This window comes from Falco cherrug, chromosome 3, assembly GCF_023634085.1.
Source record: "Falco cherrug isolate bFalChe1 chromosome 3, bFalChe1.pri, whole genome shotgun sequence".
NCBI lineage: Eukaryota > Metazoa > Chordata > Aves > Falconiformes > Falconidae > Falco > Falco cherrug.
This window is the reverse complement of record NC_073699.1, coordinates 46,771,067-46,792,125: the sequence shown is the minus strand read 5'-3', so window position 1 is coordinate 46,792,125 and position 21,059 is coordinate 46,771,067. Positions and strand designations below refer to the sequence as shown.

The 21,059-nt window shown below is 38.0% G+C and overlaps 1 protein-coding gene across 3 annotated transcripts in view; it reads right to left on the bottom strand.

The window, feature by feature from the left end:
• TOX (thymocyte selection associated high mobility group box) overlaps positions 1-21,059 on the bottom strand; it is a 225,191-nt gene that overhangs the window by 157,686 nt on the left and 46,446 nt on the right. The gene's annotated exons all lie outside the window — the stretch shown is intronic.

Sequence of the window (21,059 nt, the reverse complement as noted above, 5' to 3'; positions counted from 1 at the left end):
AGTTTATGTTCCTCCTTTAGCATGTTCTTAATTGTAAGACCGTAAATATACTTCCTACTAAAGCTAAAAATCATTCTAGATTTTAAGCACTGCAACGTCTCAAAACTGTTTGAATTTTCTTCAAATTCTGAAATAAGAAACAAAACAGCTTTAATATTAATGTTTTCAAAAGGATGATGATGACTTTGGAGTTTTCAGTTAAGGAGCTACCTTGAGAAAACAGTAAGCTGCACAGTCTTGACCTTTTAAAATGTTCTCTAATATATCATGTAAAAAAAAGTACAGTATTAAATAAGAAATTTGTTAGCCTTCAGCACAGAGGCAGGTTTATTAGCAAACAACTAAGTGGAACAAAAAATCTATAACCCTGATCTTATTGAAATAATTACAGAATCTTTAATGTCCCAGTAGGCATATACGGAGAATAAGACGGAGCACACAGAAAGAGCACAGTAATGAAAACAGACAGAAATAGGCCATTCATCCTACCTTTTACTTAGTGCACACAAACGACTGTCAAAAGTATAAGACAACACAAAAATGATTACTGACCAAAAAACAGTCAAAATTTCTTTTGTACTATTAACTTTTAGGAATCTGTGGGACAGAACTAAAATCAAAGCTCACATTCCTGACTAGCATATTTTTTTTCATTTTTCTGCGTGTATAATTGGCACTTTTAAAAAAAATCTGTGTAACACTCCAAAGTCAATGTTAAATCTGTTTGAAGAGTATTCACTTAAAATTAGAAGAATCTCATCATTTAACTATTCATAATGTTGCCCATATTATATCCAGTACAGATTTTAAATACACTTTAATAAAGTTTGCAAAATTTAATCAGATGAAGAGAAAACACATAAACACATTCAGATATCACACCACAACCGACAGATCAGATGATCTGGCTAGCTCCAGTAGGCAGAACAATATGGCCAAGCTGGCAATTCTGTAGCAAACTTCTCTTTTGCGTTTTCTTTAGATTTTATTTGGCCTCGACTACAAAATTTAATGGCACAGAGGGACTTTCTCACAAGCCAAAGCAAGAAACACCATGCCTCTGTGCTTCCTTGGAGCAGACTGGAAAGCAAAATCTGGCTCCTCTACCCTCTTCCCTCTGCCCCTGGGATGGGCTGAGAGAGTTGGGGTTGTTCAGCCCAGAGAAGGGAAGGCTCCAGGGAGATCTTCTTGTGGCCTGTAGTGACAGGCCAAGGGGCAATGGTTTTAAACTGAAAGAGGGTAAATCTGGACTGGATATAAGGAAGAAATTCTTTACAGTGAGGTTGGTGAGACACTGGAACATCTTGCCCATTTCCAGTTGTAGATGTCCCATCATTAGAAGTGTTCAAGGCCAAGTTAGATGGTGCTTTAAGCAACCTGATCTAGTGAAAGATGTTCCTGTCCATGGGCAGGGGAGTTGGACCAGATGGTCTTTAAAGGTCCCTTCCATCCCAAAGCATTATATGATTCTATGTTTTTATTGTCCCTGTAGCCCCAGTAAGATGTAACTGTTCTGGGTACGGACAGTAACCGCTTCTCTGGAAGACAGTCAAGATCTCAGCCTTTTATTGCTGCTCCCTTTAACATGAACATGGAGGGGGCGTAGAAGCTTTGTACAAGCTGCAAAACATTCACTGAGCTTTTGGTCTAAAGAACAGGAAGCCACCTTCCTCATCCTTCCTTTCTTCCAGGAAAACCAAGATACTATGCAACCCTAAAATAAACTAGTTATTTCCCCTTTCCTGTCTCCCCCTATATGCTAAAATTAGCTTCTTGATTTTCCTTTAATCAAACAATCTCAACAATGCTTTGACATTAACCTATAGTGAGCCTTCTTCACCCACAAAAGGAAATCCGTAAAATTGGTTTTACCAAAGTGAATGGGATAAAGGTAAGTTATGTTTCTAACTTCACTTCCCACTGTGGGTAGCTACTGAAAGCTATTGAAAGCAACTCCCAGTTTACAGAACTCCAGTTCCTAGATGGCATTATTATAGAAATACCTTCCCAACACACAGGGAGAGTAATTACTGTTGTGAAGGAAAAGCTAAATTATATAGAATGCTTCACAGCATAATGCAATTGTGAAAACACTTCAGAAACACTACAATCTTCGATTTACATCTTCCACATTTCATGCATAGTGCTATCTGTTCCCTTCTTTACCCCCCCGGTTGGGAGGAAATACTAACAATCTCACACATAAAAGCTGACCAAGAAATATTTTCAGGACAGCTGCCATTCCCTTTACTTTTTCCAGGGAGAAAGGAAGTAAGTCACGTTCTTGTCATAGTGGGAATAAAGAAGTTTTGATTGTGGCATAAGTTAGCAAAGGAAAAGGCTTCATTACACTCTCCTAATTCTACCAGGCTAAGATAACAAACATTGCAGAAATACATTTTAATTGTTCCGCTGCACAGTAAGTAAAGCTGCAACACCTTAAAGATGTGTCTATGCCAAATGCCAGTTTCAAATTCCAGTCCTGATTTCTTTAATATTTTAAACTATTTAGGCCTTTTGTTTTTTTAAAAAATATGGAAAGTACTTTACTTTTCAAAATAATTTCAACTCCCTCTACATATTGCAAGTTTCAATAACAACATTTATAGTTGTCTAGAGATTAAGAACTTTTACTTTATACCAAAAAAGAGGGGGGTTTAAGATCATTATGAGCAGGACTAGTGTTCTAAAGGCTTATATCTTCCTGTTCCAGGAACTGCTGTACTTCCTATGAGCTACCAGAGCCGTAATACTTCTCTCATCCTTAAGTACCTGCTGGCCAGTTGTCATTTGTATGGCAGCTCCTTTGCCCTGCTTTAGCTGTGCAGCAGCATTCCAAGGAAGGTATACATCCAACTTTGATTCTGCAGAGCATAAACTGCCCCTCCCTGTAAGGAAGGAATGAGGTAACCAAGTCATACTACACCATGGCACGGGAAGGAGAGGGGGAGAGGTGTTTTTGCTATTTATTGTGAAACGCCAAAGAAAAATTAGCATAAGTTACTTATTTGGAGATGATATGAAAATGCTGAATGGGAAATGAACATTATATTTAACCTAGCTACATGACATCTTAAAATTAACTTTTCTTTATTTATGGTGATACTGCAAATCTTAATGTTCTCTGTAGATGTCTTTAAATTTATGTTAGTGATTGGAACAAATTTTCACTATAAAATTCTATGATACGTTCAGAGCCCTTTAGCAGAAATTAAGTACTAATACTACGTGCTATGATTAGATTACAGTATGTATTTGTTCTAAAGATGGTGACTTCATGCATTCTGAAATTTCTTATTACTTACTAACATGATTTTCAAGGTATATTATTCCCCTATTCTGACTACGAGGGCACAAACCAAAACAAATACATAGTGAAATGCTTGAAATTTATTACGCAGCTTCTCAGCTGCTCACAATACTCCTATTAAAAATGCATAACTGTGTTCTTATAAAGGGTCAACACTGCACTTTGATTTAAAAATGAAAATGCTTTACCAAATGTTTTAGACATTTCTCTGTGCTGCATAAGGTAGGCAGAATTTCTGCCCCACTCCTTCATAAAAAATTAGGGATTTGTTTCTATTTGGAAGACAGTCCAGTCTCCAGATATGCACTACAACAAGGTAAATATTTATACGTTATTATAGGCTTAGCTTACTCTAGTGAGGAAGGTTCTGTTCAAACCTTATGGGGGATGACCATCTGCCAGGGAATGGGAGTTTTTTAAAGTGGTGGCAAATGCTCCACAGAGGCATGGAATAAACCCCTACCTGGTTCCCATGTTACACTCCCTCTCCAGACACAACTGCTCACTCTGCAGACTGCACCATCCATTTCAGGACACACCAGTGACAGTCTGCTTGGTCATTGGCCATTTCTACCCTTTCCGACCTTCCATCCAATGCCCTGCACTTTGCAGGATGTAGGCCTCAAACTACTCAAAATGTAGTGTGCCCTAAAGTCATTGTCACACAACTAATCATATATAGTTTACTAAGTTTCAGTTAGGCCATTGTCCTGTTTCAGCTGGGATAGGGTTAATTTTCCTCTTAGTGGCTGTTACAGTGCTGTGTTTTGGCTCTGATGTGAGAACAATGTTGGTAACACACAGATGTTTTCATTTTTTGCTGGGTGATTATACTGTCAAGAACTTTTTTGTTCCTTGGGCCCTGCCAGCCAGAGGGCTGGAGGGGCACGGGAAACTGGGAGGGGACACAGCCAGGACAGGTGACCCAAACTGGCCAAAGAGGTATTCCATACCATAGAGTGTCATGCTGAGTATATAAGCTGGGGGAAGAAGGAGGAAGGGGGGGACATCTGGCATTATGGTGTTTGTCTTCCCGAGTAACTATTACACGTGATGGAGCCCTGCTTTCCTGGGGATGGCTGAACACCTGCCTGCCCATGGAAAGTAGCAATGAGTTCCTTATTTTGCTTTGCTTGCATGGGCAGCTTTTGCTTTACCTATTAAATTGTTCTTATCTCAACCCTTGAAATAAGAACGTTTACATTCCTTTCCGATTCTCCTCTCCATCCCTCTGGGTGAGGGGGAGTGAGCGAGCAGCTGTGTGGCACTTGGTTACCGACTGGGGTTAAACCACGATCGCCATCTTCTGCACATCCAAGGCCTCTTTAGAGAGGAGAGCCTCAGAAGTATCATCAGCCAAAATAAATTGTTAGAAGTTATGACTTCGTTCCAAAAGAGACTGAGACTCAATGGATAATTTCTTATCCGGTCAAAACTTGAAGTACTCTAACAGATCTCATTAGTAATATCTCTGCAGAAGAACTGTATGATATCCCTTCACATAATTCTTCTTACAGTAAAACCCCTTAGAGTACTATCACAGCTCATAAGCCATCACCCAAGACAAAGCAGGCAAGAGTTAGTGCAGATACGATTATCCTCTTGAGTTTTTTCTGATTTGCCTCTGACCTGTCTGGTTTCATTTTGTCACTTAACATTGTGATTGCAAGAGTAAATACAATGGAAACCCATCCACTCCTCACAGAAAGTGTAGGTGAAGCCTGAACCTCCACCTCCACCTGTAACTCTGCTGATTTTAGCAGAGCTACACCAGAGTTAGACTGGAGGGCTGCCACATGCCATACAGCCGGGCTGGAGCTCACCAAGATGGCAGACTCCAGCTCAGTTCAACTTCATCCAGACAGCATGCAGTGACGTGCCCGCAGCTGCCTCTTCTGCTGGCTGGGCACCCATGCGTCTTCTTCTCCAGTGCAGCTTGATGCTCCCTATGCACCTCCTTTCTCTTCCTCACTTGCTGAACCAGGATGAGGAAAACCACAGTAGTTGCATGGCAGAATCAAGGGCTAAATCTTAATCCCAGAGATCTCATGCACCCTACAGTGTTATTAGGGCAAACTAGGTCAGGCCAAGAATCAGCAACTGACACTCAGAAATTAATCCCAGCCTAGACTGTGGTCTTTACTACCAAACTCTTCAGAGCAGAGACTTGGCCAGAGCGTGCATTTAATCCTTCCTGTGTAACTGCAGCATTCAAGACAAAAGGGTGAGCTCCCCAGACTTGCTCTGAGATGGGGTCAGGACCGGCTCCAGCACACACGCAGTTCTGGGAGTTTGGAAGTGTTTACAGATTCCCCCAGTTGAGACACTGTCTATGAGGTCAGGAACCTTTGAGGATCAGGTTCCTAGCCATCAAACATGGCAGCGGAAAACAGCCAATTATTTTGTATTACTTTGGCTCCCAGTACATGCTAAATCAGTCATAAGATCATCTGCAGCCTGTTCTGAGATTTGACAGCTACTACACACTTTCAAGTTGATTGCTACCAATTTGGAGCCTCTCAGAAACAAACATGGACAACCTGCAGATAGAAAGATTCACACATTTGGTAGAAGTGCCTTCAAAGCTAAAGATTGAAAAAATAGTGCTAGCATTAAAATGCTGTAAAAATGTACTATGGAATAAAAAAACCCATAGAAATATTGTTTGACAAATTATAGCTCAAATTCTGAAAGAAAAGAGTTGCTGAAGGTATGTAAGCCTATATGTAAATAAATGTGTGTATATAAGTGTATAGATGCAATATGAATGACAGATTGGAGCATCTGATCTACATACCAAAAGATTTTGAGCAGATTGTTAATTTATTTTAAACTGCATAGTAACACTTCTAAAATACACTAATCACAACAGTGTAAATACTCTTTAAGATTGGGGTAACATACATATTTAGCCAATTTCATGTTTTCTGGGATTAAAAATGCAGATATAAAAACTTTTTTTATAATCTGATGTGTTATCATCCATGAAAAAAATTAGAATGGCATCAGGAGATTCAAGCATTCTTGGCAAAAAAATGTTCCCATATGTATTCTTGAAATATGAGATATTTACATTGCATTGTCCAAATGACATGTTATCCTTAAATCAACTCTAGATAATATTTTAATGATGTAATTGTCAACCGTGAAAAAAAAAAAAAGATAGTGAGAAATGAGGTTTTGAGGACAAATAGCTTGATCATGGTTAAGGATTGTGCTGCACAACCCTGGTTTAAAGTGACGGCAACACCTCATGGATTTATTTTGTTGGCAGAAAATATATATCCAGCATTATGCAGTTCATTTAAGTCCAGTGGAAACCTTTGTTTTGAGTTTTAGCTTTATTTAAACTTGAAATGCCCCTCTAAATTTTGTGGTAATTAAAAAAGCATTGCTTAATTCCACACAAACTCAGTCCACCTCCTCCTGGTAAAAGCTCTGCTTCTCTCTAAAGATACCTTTTGAGACAGATGATGTTTCATTAATTTCCAGATACTGAAACATACACATAGACCTTCACCCTCATCTTTGATACCATATGCTCTTTCCTCTAAGACTTTCCATGCTAAGTCTCCACTCTGTTGCTTAAAAAAGTCTGACAAAAACTGCTCTGAGTGCTGGAACCTCAGGCCTCAAGTGTCTAAAATGATACTTGCACAGATTTCAGAACAGAGATCCAAATGAGGAAATGCCTATTCAGTTCATGCCTAACAATGAGAGATCTTAGGTGTCTTTTTATTTTCTGTTAATAGCTTATTGCCCAGATGTCTGGTGATTCATCTCTGAACACACCCAGAGGTTCTTAACTTTTATAAAGGAGAATAGTTAATCTGATAATTCATGTGTAGCTCCAAGAATTCAAAAATCAACAGTCCCTCTGCCTAACACATTTTACCATTTCACTTTTTTCATGGATTAAGCCAAGCACAATTTTTGTAATAGCGAAAAACACTACTAAGCTGTCATTTCTATTAGCTTATGAGTCATTAAGGACCATCTGTTTTGGATAGGAGATAGGAGCTTACTATACTACTCAGTTACACAGAACCAATGATTAAAAAGTCCCATCTTGTCATCTGAACTCCAGGAATTAGTTTTTGCAATCATGTTCTGAAAGAACAGAAATAGCCCAAATAGGAAAAAACTTTTCTGAATGTTGCAGGTTCTGCCTAATTTATGTACCTGCTCCATGGATGGTAGACTAGGGAGAGAAATCTGCAAGACCTTTCACTCTTTCAGGTTCAGCTGGGTCTTGCCTAAGCTTCAAACAGCTCATTCACATCCAAGGTCCAAACACAGCCTGGCTATCACCATGCCTAGTGCTTCCTCCTTGCCAGAGACATCCCTGAGAGCCACATGAAAATGTACAGAAGAGACAGGCCCTGGAAAGCCTGAAATATGAAGCCCAGCTTAAGACATTTCCTTAAACTGAAAATTATTAGGCATAGAATTACAAGTAAAAACATTTGTTAGTAAGACAGGCCCTAATGAAAAACTACTATTCAATTAATGTACTTCACTATACCAAAAATCTTCACCTGAAGTAAAAGATCATTTGAAAGAATTAAAAAAAAACACCAAAGTGGATCACTTGCTTCTATGTAACCATTGATTTGAGAAAGATATCAATAACCACTGTAAAATAAGTATTTGATTTTGAGATAATAACAATGACTACTTGTTTTGTACTTAAAGAAACAAGACTAATGTTCAAATTCTTTGTTTGTGGAAATACTTTGATAATCAAATTAGCTTATGGCACAGATATAAAAGATCATTCAAGTTTCAAAGCCAGGCAAATAATCTGTATCAACGATTTGGAACGGTGATTCATATTCATACAATATCTTCAACAAGTAGAGATATTGAACATTGCCATATTTATTTAATTAATCATTTTATATTTTTTACAAGGATTGACTTTTTAATAAGGAAATTAGAACTATATAACAAAAAAGCCTGCTTTTAATAAAAATAAATAATCTAATTATTCATTTTTAAATACACCTATTCTAGGCTTTAATGTTCTCAAATTAACTTAGGAAATGTAACTGAGTGTTGGAAAAGATGGGTACACATATCCCAAGTTTAAACCCCAAAATCTGAGTTAGCCTATTGCAGGGGTCCTCACACTTTTTAACCAGGGGGCCGGCACGTGGATGAAGTGGCAGGCAGTCATCTGCGGCTGCTTGGTTTCCCCCCCAACGCCCGGCGGGGGGGTCTGTAAATACCGGGGGCCAGATTGAGGACCCTGGGGGGCCGTATCCAGCCCGCGGGCTGTAGTTTGAGGACCCCTGGCCTATTGAGTTCCATAAATGATGAAAGTCAGAAACCCAAGAATGAAATTCAGAAAACCAAACATTTTGAGAGAGTAAATCAGAATTAATCTTTCTTGAAGTCCTGTCTACAGTTCAGAAGTCCCACCCATGGAGAAGCATCCAACTTCCTTCTGAGTACATTTAAGGTAATGGTGTGGCTATACCAACTTTTTATATCACATCTTACAGTAGAGCTTTCCAAGTCAGAAGTTGTGATGTACAAAAGGAAATTGGATATGACACCCAAAATGATAAGTATAAACACAAAATTTTATGTTCCCTTTACTAATGGTTACAGCCCTTTACCAGGAAGGAGTTGCGGGCTCTGGCCCCTGCTCAGGAAGCGCATGTTTATTATGTCTAAAAAGGAATCAATTGATAAAATATGCCTTGTTTCTAAACTCTGAACAGCCTTGAGTAGAAAGAATTTGAGGTTTTCACTGAAATAGCCACTCTTACTGCTACAAGCGGCACAAGAACTGAGCATCTCCCTGTGTGAGTATTTTCAGATGCTAAAGATGCAAAGTGGCTGGGTGGCAATTCAGGGATTCTTAGTGGAAAATTTAGTTCCTTAAACCTCTGCATGACAGTAGGCATAAGCATTGTACAAAACATATAACCTAGCATTTATACACTAGTAATCCCTACCAATAAGCCAAATCAATGCAGTTATTTGAGGTGCGGTGCAAACACTGAAGAAAGTCCTGGGCCTGAAGATCTACAGTGTATAAGAAGACTACAAAGAGCAGGTGCAAATTATCAAATGAGCTGAGGAAGAGCAAATGCCACTAGTGAGAACCACTGATTACAAAAACTGGCTACATATATAATGCATGTGCTCTTTATACATATCCAGGATTTATGATTATAACAATCTGCATCTAACACAAACAAAACCAAGCCATATAAAGTCCTCACCTGAAAAATAATACATAGCTTGGACCATTTTCTCAAACCTAAAACGTACTTCAGTCACCAGATCTACCTCTCCACCCCAAGTACCAGCTCTCAACAAGAAAAGGTGAGACCCAAGGCCAGTTGGGTATAGAGATCACAAACTCAAAGCCCGATCATGTCCACGGAGGAAAGAGAATTTTAGTCAAATATATAATGACTGTACTAATAGCGTTAGCAGAACGCTTGAAAATAAAAGTTTTGGGTTAAGCTTCAAAAAAACGTTTGGTAGGTTGTATTATTATGCAAACGCAAGATATTCCAGTTTTCCCCGTAGCTTCATAAATGATGCATTTGAGAAATGGAGTGTTTACATAACTACAATCATGCATATATTGTGCCTTTAGCAATTTCAATAACATAGACAGAAAATGGAGTTATCTTCATTATGAACTTTATATGGACAACTTCATAAGTAGCACTGCAGTTAGATAATAAAATGAAATAAACATACTACTTTAGGCCATATTCAAACCTTATTTCCATTTTGCAGAGATCAAGGGTATAACAGGATCTTTATTTGTAGACCATGCAGTAACTTTACTAACAAAACTATGCATTTTTCACCTAGCACAGTTACATGATCCATGAGCTCCTATATAAAAAATGTGTTTAGCTCTTCAAAGCTATTTCTTATGGCTAGCTCCCAAAGTTGAACCAAATGATAATATCAAAAGATACTTGTTATTTAAGGGCCTCTCCACCACTAAAACCCCCCAAGCCGTGGCAAGAACAGTATTTGTTAATCTAAGAGTGACAATATACAGCAATTTGACTATACTAAACTGCATGTCAAAAAGTAATGAGTACTATAGTTATCAGCCATCTTCCTAGTTATCACGTGCATTTAATATGATAAGCAAAGAGTATCTTAGTGAACTTTAAACTCTGCAGAGATGTAGATGAATTAGAGCTTTGGAGAACATTTTTTTTTTTTCTTATCAGCATACAAATAGATAATAGCTTGTTTTTGGCAGGGATTCTTTATAGCTAAAGTACTTTCCCCTCAGGGAATCATACTGTCATTTGTTTTTATTTTCAAAATGAAAACAAATGGCATTGTAACTCCTAAGGGTGAAAATGACTTCAGTCTACTTTCCCCCTGCACTCCCATCTATTCATTTTTAGTTAGATGGAATATAGATATAGTTTTTTCCTCCTTTGGCTTCCATCACCACAAAATGTATTCACTAGCTGTACAGTAATTAACAGCTCTTGACTGGAAAACTGCCAACATATACAACGTGACACTCTTCCTTTGAACACTAACAAAGTGCATAAGTAATTTATGTTGGATTAAATATCCCTAACAGGGACCCTTAAGTAACCCAATCACTTTAAACAGGCTCCACATGTATGCTCCTGTGCAGTGAAAATGTCAGACAGTGATAACCCACTAATAGCAGTTCTAACTATATTCCAGCCATTAGCATTTTATGACATCAATCCTCATTAAACCTGGCAAGGAAAAAGATACTAATGTTTCCCAATTTTGCAGCCAAGGTGGAAGAGAAATGGAGAAAATGTAGACAGGTGCTGTCTCCCAAAAAGGATTAACATTTTTTAAAATGTGGTTGCAATTTTCTGTTAGTACCTTTGTTTGTATTGAAAGAAAGACAACAAAGAGGTAAGGGCTACAAGGACCTCAGTGGAATCCAGCCAAGAGTGAAAGAAAAGACTGGTATTTCAGCCATTGTGCTCCCTGCTAAAGCACTGTGCCAACTCATCTTCCAACCCATTATATGAAATTTAATTTAACCTGCTATGCAATTAATTCAGATGTTCAGCCTATTTTTCTCATGGCAGAATCCCTCACACAATGCCTTATTTAAATATTAATCAGTCCTCTTTCAATTAGGACTAATTTGCTTCACAGGGTTTCTCTCATCTTCTGATTGCAGGAAAATGGAGGTAACTTGCAACGTTTGAGGATAATTAACATGGTATTTTTATAATACTGATACATCAAATGGGACCTTAATGAACCCCGCTGATTCCATTTAGTAAAGCATGCCTCAAAGTTATAATCAAGAGGAAAGCCATTGCCATCTGTTTAAAATACTAAGGAGCACAATTTAAACACAGAATAGTTATTTCTTTAAACTGCCTATTGTAGGTCTCTGCAAAAGTCATTTTTTCATGGAAACTAATTGTACAGTATTTAAATTTGAACCTTTTATTACATATATGCAAACAGTGTCTTCCTAAAATGTAGAGGGCCCTCTTAATTAAATGTTGACAACCTCAGATATAAGTAATGTTTGTTAATGTTAATTTTCCAAACATACTGTGCATTTGATACAGAGGCATCATAGATTTTACTCTGTTCTACTGAACATAATATTTTGTGTACAGTACTTGAAGAACACACTCTTCAAAACACCCTCCCACCCCCAAAAAAAACCCCAAAAACAAACAACCAAAACCCCCAAAAAACCCTGTAGTCTTTGCAAAATGAAAAACAAAGGCATATGTTGTTCATTTGTTGGTTACTAAGAAAGGCAAACAAGTTAACATTTACACATGACCAGTTGTTCACAAAATGTTCCATCTGCTACAAAGAAGGTCGAAGTTCATCTTTCTTCTGTTTAGAATTGCTCTACTGTTCCTAGGTAACCTGTAGTCAAAACCCATGTGACTGAGATATCAGATCCTGACTTCAGCATGAAAGAAAAGTCCTTAGTGTGAAAAAACAGCAGTGAAACACAGAAGATCAGACCACTTGCTTCATTTTCACTCCACTGTAAACTTTAAATGTTCATGATTAAGTATTGACCGAGCTAAAAAACTTGGGTTTTTTTAAAGTCAAAAATATTAGCACACACAACCTGTTAAAGATTCGGTATTTTGCTTTTTCTTGTATAAATATACTTTTCTGAATATGTGACTACAAAAAAGGAAATGTCATCACTCTGTTAAATGTCAACAATTTACTATAAAAGAACATGGTACAAAACCCCAAAATTAAGTCACAGCAGTTCTGAACTTCTGAAACACGTTTTCTTCCAGCTCAGCTCTACGTGGATTCTCATGCACCAAACTTTATGTTTGCACCCTCATCAGGACTACTAACAAATCTCTTCTCAAATGCTCAAGCTGTTTACTTTCATGAAACTCAGTAACTTTTGAAATTATTTTGAAATTTCATTATGCTTGAAATAGCCTAAGCCTTACTGGAAAAGACTGTCAATCAGGCAAAGAGACAACCTGATCTTAAAAGCCATGCTTACTTCGGAAACGGACTAAAACCAGAAATGGATCACTGGGCCTACATAAATTATAGCAGGATAAAGAATATAGCCCAAAAAAGAAACAAAGGCATTCTGCTGTTGCTGTGGGTTTTCTGTCTAGCCAGGTCCAGAGGGTACACTGGGAGGAGACGACTACGAGCCAAAGGGAGCAAAGGAAGAATGATCAGCTTTCTAGAAATCTTTGTCTAGTAGAGCGATCTCTAGAGGTGCGTTTGAGCCAGAAGAAACTTGTGTTGTATGTAAACTGAACCATAGCTATCTTTGGGGACTGGGCTTAACCCAGATAACTGTCTGATGTGAATACACACCAACAGAGATACTTCAAGCAACTTTCATACCCCTATACACAGACTTCCATTAAATGGAAACTATACTACAGCACAGATGTTTCTCTGCGACATTTGTTTCTTCCTCTCTTTTTTAAAAAGGCCACAAAAGTTTTAAAGACTACATAAAATCTGCTGTTGATAGAAGTGATAGATTCTGTATGAACTCATGGCCAAGTAAAGGCAGAAATCTGGAAGTATGTGGAATATAATCTTGATCTGAATGTGAAATTTCACTAAATGTAAGTAAATGCTATGTCTGAACATAGGAAGGTTCTTTGTTTTTTGCAAAAATCAGGAGACAATGGTTCCCATTCTCCATTGTGCATGTTGGGGTTAATTTTACCAAGTTTTGAGTTTTCCATATCACTATTCGCTCCATGTAGACATGTGGATCTCAGTACTTAAAGGCATTTAGTTTTATAGGCAAGGTAAGGAAGCCCTCCAGCTTGTGATCCATTTCCCAGTAATCAAGAATCTTCAAGTTCTTTAAAATTATCTTTTCATCCACCACTGCCTTTATCTGGCTGAACTTTGGCAAGCATCTTTTCAAATCAAGTTCTGTTTCTTTAAGGTAACTTAAACCCAGGAAATTCTGATGTTGTCCTTTTAATCATTTGAATAATACCCACTTAGGAAGGATACCCAATCCAGAAGGATAAAAGACTCTTGCAGGTTACATTATCTACACATTATTGGATATACCAGACCACTGCATTTTGTTTCCTTCACTGTTAAAGGGTAAAGAAGCAGCAGAATTATAACAGTTTTAGTTGTGAAAAACTCACGATTTTGGATCTGTCTGAAAGGATGCAGCAGAGTCTGTTGCCTACACCAACCATATGCAGTAGACAGCCAATAAATAATACATCGCTCTCAGTTATTTCTGAGCTGAAAGGTCTGAAAGTAGGATGACTATCAACTCCTTAACATGAATATGAAGCCTTACCTCATATAGCCATTGCTTTTCCCATTGCCTAACCAGAGCTAGTTCAGTGCTAAAAAGAGTTCTAAAATGTCACATTTTACCATAAAGAATTATTCTGGATGCAGTCTACAGTACTGGAGATGAAAAGACTATTAAGTTTTGGAATGTTAAAGTATCCTTTTGAGTAACATCCTATTTGTGCTATTTTTGCTTGCCCAAAGGGTGTTCCTAGATTTCCCCTCCACTTACAAGAGATGTTGGGGACTTAGGTAGTAATGACATGACCATACATGAAGGCTTTGAGTCTCCCTTATAGGGCCAGCATGATAATTCCTGCAGGTTTCCAGAGCTTCAGTCTCTGAAATTGAGCAAAACACTGAGAACTAGGGCTAAAGCCCTTCATAATATGCTTTGCTAGGGTCTGTGGTCATGGACAAAACATCACGGTTAGTACACAGTTCTTGCTTACTGACAATTTTATGCACATAAGGGTTTCTCTGGACTACACAGACATCTAGTTTCCTAAGTTGTCTCATTTAATAATTAGAAGTTACTGCACTGCGTCTATGAATGCATGTCAGCTGATTGCAATGCTCTGTTTTGGCATTACCCTTTATGTATCTGTTTAAGAGATATTGTCACTGACAATTCTCGTAAAGAGTAAAGGATCTCTGGGTTACATCACAGAGTAACAGACTCATGAAAGAGTTTCTTGTGCTGCTGATAGTTGACATCCAAGTGTGTCTTTTGTCATTCAGTTGGCTGTTTTCTGCCTTCATGCTTCATCTGGCACAACTCATCCCTATCTATAGACGTATTCAGAAAAAGGAGGTGACAGGCAGCCACTGCTGTGAAGAATGAAGACTGTAGTGTTTAATCAGGTAGTCTATGGGGTGAGTCTACGCTTGGGTGAGATTTATTGCTAGCACTGGACACTTAGGAATCTTTCTGGGTCCATGAAACTTCATCCTCATAGATTTGTTTTTCAGGAGGAGTAATGAGAAAATTCTCACTTTGTAAAGAAATCATAAAAGCAGATCAATGAGTTGCACCCTTGAATGATATAGCTAAGGTGAATGCATTAAGCTGAAAGACTGAGTAACTGACTGAGATAACTCAAGAAACCTTAGTATCTTTTGCATACATATGCCCATTTATCAGATTATTCAGATAATTTTTAAATCTTTTATTATGGTGGCTATTGCATCTCCAGTTCCAGACTTAACAGCTGTTCCATGAGCTCCATCTGGAACTTGTTCAATAATAGGATGGACATCATACCACTATTTCCCACAGTTGCCCTGACTCCACTTTGACCTATTAGATGAGACCTCTCAAGGAATAATACAACTGGATGTGCAGAAATAGGTCTGCATTTATTTTAGACTCCTAATGAAACATTTGTAACTAAACTGTAGAGCCAGTTAAAAGCTGAATATGTTTGACCTAAACAGATTTCTATTTTCAAGTATGTATTGCTGTTTACATGTGTACTAATATATTTAAAATGGAGTAATAAATATAAACAAAGAACAACAAACCACCTACTGCAACACTAGAACAACATTTAAACCAGGAATAAATTTATCTTATTTTAATTAATTTTCAAAGCAGTTTTAAAGTTTAAGTTCTCTTTCTACCAAAATATACATTTACCAAAGTGCACATACTGGATCCTGTGTGACTATGCCAAAAGCAATGGCATAGGTTAGGTTCTAGACCATATTCCTATATTCCTAGCTCCTCTCTCCTGTGCCAAACTCGTGTTGGAATCTAAGACACCTGTGTGAGTAAGCCATAGAGTTTACACAATGCTACTTTGTTCTGGGACTGTATTATACTTCTTCCTCCTATGTTTCCTGAGTTAGCATAAATGTTGTAAATAAATGTTCCCTCTTCCAAGAGAGCAGAGTTTTCAATATTTTTTTTTCTATTTTCCATGACTCAGTTGTTCACAGTGTAGCATTAGAAAACAATTCTTTACACCATAAGGAAATATATAAGTAGTATGTTGGGAAAATAAACCAGATTTAATTATTTCAGTGCAAATTTCAAAGGGATTATTAAAAAAGTGAGTTGAATGTATTAAAAATACCATGGCAGAGTCTTAAGCTACAGAATACAAAAATCCATTATTTTTACATAAGGCTCATCAAAAAAGATGGACTGCAGCCATCAACACTGCCAGAGCTGTCAATAATTAACAGATTTTGAAATATAAGTAGCTTATGCCAATCACACACATTTGGCAAAGGTGGCAGCCACAGATCTGGCAGTTGCATATGTTACCTGGCTACTACGTCCTTACTTGGTGCTCCACTTTGGCCAGAAAAGGCAGCTTTGAACTTTGCTAATGCCATGCACAAAGGGTAATCAGAGCATCCCGATGAGCAACAGGTCAACATACATTCCTGTCAAAAGTTTCAGAGGACTCCTGTTGTGGTTTAACCCGGCAGATAGCTAAACACCACATAGCCACTCACTCCCCCTGCTCCAGGGGCATGGAGGAGAGAATAGGGGGGAAAAAAAAAAAAAGAGTAAAATTTATGGGTTGAGATAAAGACAATTTAATGGAACAGAAACAGAAGAGACAAAAAAATAAATTAGAATACACAAAATAAGTGATGCACAATGCAATTGCTTACCACCTGCCAATCAATGCCCAGCCACTTCCTGAGCAGTAGCCTGGCCAGCTTCCCCTGCCCCCCCCCCCCCCCCCCCCCCCGTTTGTATACTGAGCGTAGTGTCATAGGGCATGGAATATCCCTTGGTTAGTTCGGGTCAGCTGTCCTGGCTGCATGTCCTCCCACCTTGTGCCCTGCAGCCTAATTGCTGGTGGATTGGTGAAGAAGCTGAAAAGTCCTTGACTTAGTGTAAACACTGCTTAGCAACAACTAAAACATCAGTGTGCTATCAACATTATTCTCATTCTAAATCCAAAACACAGAAAATTAACTCTATCCCAGCTGAAACCAGGACAACTCTTTACACTGCCTCCTTTCCTTCCCTCGATTACACTGATATTGCTGTCACATTGGAGGAGATCAGAACCACGTATGAGAACATTCCCTTTTGGGAAAAAAAACACAGATAATTTCCTTAACTAAATATTTAGAAGCCCACTGCTTCTCCCCATAAATGGAGACCCATATTTCATCAATCTGCCTGCGCAAAGTGTGGCCAGCTCTCAATTTAGACATTACCTCAGTTTGACAACCTCTGAAAGAAATGTGTGCCATCTCTGAAATACAAGGCAAAAGCTCAAAGACCAACATGAAGTGGAAGTAACTACTGAATTCCATTAGTTTGAGCCTGCAGTGTCATTTCTGAATTACAGAAGAGAGAACTTCAATCAGAAAAAAATTACTTTACCTCCACTAGCAGAATTATAAAAGCAGACTAAAAATAATGTACACCCCATCCCCCAGAGGGATGGGAAGGGGGTCTACAAGGTGTAGCTTCCACTGGGAGTGTAACATAGCCATTGGGGCTGAAGAAGCAGTCCTGTTGCAATCCTGGGACACGCTCCCCAGTCCTGGATTTGCCAGCCTGATGCACAGAGATGATGCGGTGTAGTGAAGAAGCTAGCAAGAGAACCATTGCCAGGTCCCTGGGAATAAGACCTGAACCGCCCCTGTTTGGAGCCATTTGCAGTATTTTTGCATCCATCTCCGTGTCCCACTTCTCATCAAAGGGAACTTTCATTACACAAGGAGAAGTAAAAAGTACAACTATGCTCTCTTTCACCATACTCTCATTTCTACTTACAGTGGATGAATCACTCTAAATAACGCCCTTTTTCTACTTCATGTTTAGACATATTGTGTAGCTGGACAACAGAAATAATGCTTAGAAAGCATTACTGGAGATTCAGATCTATAATCTGAAGAAAAAAACCCCACTCACTTCACATCTGCAGCTACACTGATACTGAAATTATTTTAAAATGTAAACCTGAGAATTTTGAATAACTAATCACTTCAAGTCTGAGCATTCCAAAATCTACAGATAAAAGTGTTGCTGCAAAAAGAAATCACAGCTTGACAGCATGGAAAAAAATAAGTGTACATACTTGCAGCAATACTTTGAAAGAAGAACACAAATATCTAACAGATGACACTACTTTCTTGCCCAGTTCAGGAACTGCCAACAGATTAAGGTCTAAAGCAAATTCAAAATCATGTATTCTCTAGTATTATGGCAGCTAGCAATCCTACTGTAGAAATTTGAGCTATTTTTCAGAAATATAGCCTGACAGAAGTATTCCAGTAATTTTTGCTAATCAGTTAAAAAGTAATAAATGTATAAGATCAAGCTTAAGAAGTACTTTCATCCATAAAGTTTCAGAAAATTAAATGTAAAATGGAGGCCTACAATTATTTTGTTAAAAAAGCTTCCTTGATAGATCCCACTACAGGGAGAACAAAAAGAAAGTAATGAACATTCTTCCAGCATCCCTGGAAATTTGATTTTTGAATTAGAATATAATGTGGTTCAAGATCAGGTTTACTGTTCTTGGAGAAAAACCCAGACCTATATTTTTGTTTGTGGTGTTTTTCCATAGCTGGTTACTTCATCGTATCTTTCACCTTACAAAAAAAGCTTCAATTTGTACTAAATTAATATTTAATGATTTTAAAAAATAATGTTATTTAAGGGGAAACATAGTCTATGCGTTGTGGATGTTATGTTTCAAAACTTCCAAGACTATTTAAATCAATTAGTTTAGAATTGGAAACTCTGATGGGCAAAACTTACTGCAAATGGTTGGACTTGCTTGGATATCAACTCTCGCAACCTGTTTCTTTGCTATAACGTCACAGTCAAAAGGATTTCTGCACCTGCAGAAATTCTTCGTTTCTGGAGGAAGAGGAAGCCAGAGAGTAAGGACAGGAACGATGTGTCGTGTACTGGATGAAGCTGAATGAAGACATGCTAGTGAATGGCAATGCGTTATAAATCTACTGGGCCAAATATAGCATGGATATGGAACAGCTGGCTATGTCTGGCATCCCCACTCATATTCTGCTACATCCACTGACATCTAAGTACATACTAGTTATTACATTTTAACGTTTGAAGAATCCATCCATCACTTCTATGAGCTTTCTGAGTATTACTCTCAGCATATGGCTCTTCTGCACACAGATGGATCCGGTTCTGCAGCCTATACTCAGGCTGATGATCACAAGTAATACCTCTGGACTTCACTGTGATCTCATGAAACAAATCACACAGGGACTGCTTGACAAGAAAATGTTTATGTGATCATAAACTTTAACATACTGAAACACTAAATTGAAGATGAACACATTATGTGCAGTATTTATCAAGAAAACTAAAGAACTGTTAACTAGTGAAAACAACAAAATACATTTTATTCTACTTAAAAAAAAATCTGACTTTAGTTCCTCTACAGAAGTTTTGTTGGGTGGGTGGGTGTTTTTTGAAAAATCCCTGTCCCTTAAATCATGAATAGGTTAAAAAGAAGGTAACTCTGGGGGATACAAGGCAATCTAGACAATAGTAAAGTTTTAACTTCAGAAATGAAAAGCTTATTAAAACATACTCAGGAAAACAAACTGTATGCACTGATAAAACTGTATGTACTGATTAATTCCCCAGTATCTACACTTTACTACAAAGTATAGGTATTGTTATGTTAAACAGAAAAATATTTTTCAGTAATTCACTGAAATCCTATTTCCCAGCAACTCTTTCAAGATGGGCAATGTTATTGATGTGTAGTAGTATTTTCACAATGCATGATTATAGACCTCTATTAATAAGAAAAACTAAAGGAACAAAGAACACGGTAACAAACTGCAGGCATACCCATCTCTAGGTCAGCAGTCCCGAAAGGTTAACCGATGAAAGGGAGGTTTTCCTGTGAATTGACAGGGGAGTAAGAAGTTGTTGCCCCCACTACTGCCAGCCATCAAGAGCTCTCATATCAAAGCCAGTCTTGTGCAACAAAAATGCTCCCACCATTAAAGGGGCACCAGACCACCACCCAGTACAATCACTGTAGCATCCTGAGCTAGACCTCAGCCGTGGCTCTTCTGTTCCACGGTACAGAAGCAAACATGTGAAATGCAGACAGTCCAGGAAAGCTCTTTGAAGAGACAGACAGCATATCTGCAAAGAAACTCTTCCTGAACAGTATCTGTCATCTGCCCTAAAAGCGTGTCAAAGAGTAGTTGGCCAAGGAGCTAACTTATGGTCTAGATCTTTGCAAAGTTCCTCCTGAGCCACCACACCACTGGAAGAAACATGTTGATGTTCTCATCTGTGTCTGCCCACGGTCATGCATTTAGCAGATAAATAGGAAGATTAAATTTCCATTTCTGTTAATCTCATATTTTTTACGAGTCCTAAATTTACTTCATCAGAAATGCTGAACTGATGCAAGATTTGAACACTGGGCTGAAATAATGAAGATAATACACATGTGGAAAGACCACATTCAGTAAGCATTGCTGTTTAGTATTTCCTTTGAGCCACAGTTTCCCTGTGAGGATTTAAGTATTTGATACATTTACCTACAGGACACAGAAAATCAAAATGTCTCATATATTTCAGTTTTTTAAAAAATGTTTACTATTAAATTAGGAAAACTGGTATTTCTTCTGGAATCTTAACTTTCAAACAAGAATCAGTCTTATCTGTTGCCTTCATGAATACTGAAATAGTTAATTGATTAGTCAAATGTTAACAATTGTTACTCAGGCTGTGCCATGAGATTATGTACTCACACTGAGAATCAATGGTAATTAAGTAGCTGATCAATGCAGGCACTTTTTCTATATATACAAAGCTCCAAAATACCAGTCCAGTTGCTAAAACTAAACCACGAGGAGTAAAACTCTTCACTGAAAGTGACTTTTCTTCACTGAAAACTCTTTACAGTGTAGTGCTCAAAAACATATTCTCCCTTTTTGACATGGAGTAGAGGACTCCATGACATTGACA